Source organism: Babylonia areolata, chromosome 2 (genome assembly GCF_041734735.1).
Source record: "Babylonia areolata isolate BAREFJ2019XMU chromosome 2, ASM4173473v1, whole genome shotgun sequence".
Lineage (NCBI taxonomy): Eukaryota > Metazoa > Mollusca > Gastropoda > Neogastropoda > Buccinidae > Babylonia > Babylonia areolata.
In genome coordinates, this window is record NC_134877.1 from 34,083,636 (window position 1) to 34,085,513 (window position 1,878).

At 45.2% G+C, this 1,878-nt stretch overlaps 1 protein-coding gene across 2 annotated transcripts in view; it reads left to right on the top strand.

Annotated features, from left to right (window-relative positions):
- Positions 1 to 1,814: 1,814 nt before the first annotated feature.
- The window catches only part of LOC143300497 (uncharacterized), a 20,128-nt gene continuing 20,064 nt past the window's right edge, over positions 1,815 to 1,878 (top strand). The window contains exon 1 of one of the 2 annotated variants that reach the window (XM_076614229.1): positions 1,815 to 1,878. This exon is cut by the window's right edge and continues 263 nt beyond it. The gene's annotated coding sequence lies outside the window, so the exon portion shown is untranslated. The other variant, XM_076614221.1, reaches the window with a different exon arrangement.

Genomic DNA, 1,878 nt, shown 5'->3' on the forward strand with positions numbered 1-1,878 from the left:
CCGTAATGAGTGGTATGGTCAGTGTGGGTCAGTGGTGGTCAGTGGTATGGAGTCGCTGTCACTCCGGCAGGGACGTGGTGTGGTGATGAAATGGTGTTCAATGATTATGACAGAATCAGAGATCGAGGGAGTGATAGCAGCGATTTAATCTTGTCATCACCCTCTCTCTCTCTCTCTCTCTCTCTCTCTCTCTCTCTCTCTCTCTCTCTCTCTCTCTCTCTCTTTCTAGCTCTCTAGCTCTCTCTCTCTCTCTCTCTCTCTCTCTCTCTCTAGCTCTCTCTCGTTCACCTGTGACATATCATTTTCATACTCTATTTTATATGTACATGGAATTATGCTCCCTTTGGCAATGAGAACCCCCTCCCCCTCCCGCATTATTGATATGTGTATCTCTATTGGACTTAGCGTTTCATATTCACACGATTATAATATTTGATAACATACATATAGTATGCTCATGTGTGTGTGCGTGTGTGTAACGGAGAGAGAGAGAGAGAGAGAGAGAGAGAGAGAGAGAGTGTGTGTGTGTGTTATTGTTAATATGCTTATGCATTTATGTAGTATTGTGTACGCATGTTATGACTTTATGTAATATTATGTTAGTGCAGGCTATGACCTATATGTAGCATTGTGTGGTGTAGACTCTGTTTCAGGGCGGGGACTGGATGCAAAAAAGCACACATGTTCAGTGCTTAACTAGTATACTCGGAATAAAGAAATTGTCTTGTCTTGTCTTGTCTTCTCCCCCCCCCCCCTCACACACACACACCACACACGTCAACATGACAAAAATTCACTGAATCACATGACCCGAAATAATGAGCACCGTGCTCCACCCCCCCCCCCCTTTTTTTTTTTTTTTTTTTTCAAATTCAGTGCCCCGATCATCTGGAACTCACTGCCAGATGTTTGAAATTCATAACTCAGTTTATACATAATCTAAATCAGATGATTTGCAAGCAAGCTTTTGCCGGTGTATAAATACTGCCGTATGAATGCGCGCGCGCGCGCGTGTGTGTGTGTGTGTGTGTGTGTGTGTGTGTGTGTGTGTTCAAACACAATGGTTAAATTCCAATATAGCAGCCGCGAACTTTTGACAAATTTAATCCGGGATTCCATTTTTCATGGAATGTCTTTAGTATAGTCAGCATGCAGCTTGTTCAGTATGTATTAATTTTCGCCGTTTTGTTTTGTTGTTCACGTTTGCTGTTTTTGCAGACTATAGCCAAAGGTGTGTGTGTGTGTGTGTGTGTGTGTGTGTGTGTGTGTGTGTGTGTGTGTGTGTGTGTGTGTGTGTGTGTGTGTGTGTGTGTGTGTGTGTGTGTGTGTGTGTGTGTGTGTGTGTGTGTGTGTGTGTGTGTGTGTGTGTGTGTGTGTGTGTGTGTGTTTGGGGAGGAGTGCGGTACGTGGTTGTGCATAGTGGCGAAACAGTATACTAAAATTAAAATGTTTTTTCGCTGGAATGATGCAAGCTTTCAGGTTTTAAACCCCTAAAAATTAGTTTTCAACTTTGTGAAAACAACCCGACTCCAATTTTTTACGAGCAAGAAGTACTGTAGTCATAGTAACAGTAGTAGCAGTCGTAATAGTCGTCGGAAGTACAGTTACCGTGTGTGTTGACCATCGAGCTCAATGGTGTCGACCAACAAAAACGCCCCCCCCCCCACCCCACCCCTAGCCCCCCTGCTCTCTCCTTGCCCCCCTTCCAGCTCCGGGCCGGATCCTCCACACACACATACTTCAACACGAGGCTACAAGCCTTCGCAAAACGCGTGTGTGCTCAAACCCAACTACTGGGCGAGTCGACAGTCGACCGAAGACACACCATTGCGAAAGGGACCTGTTGAGTTAATCGACACGAGTCGGTCCCGTCCTTTC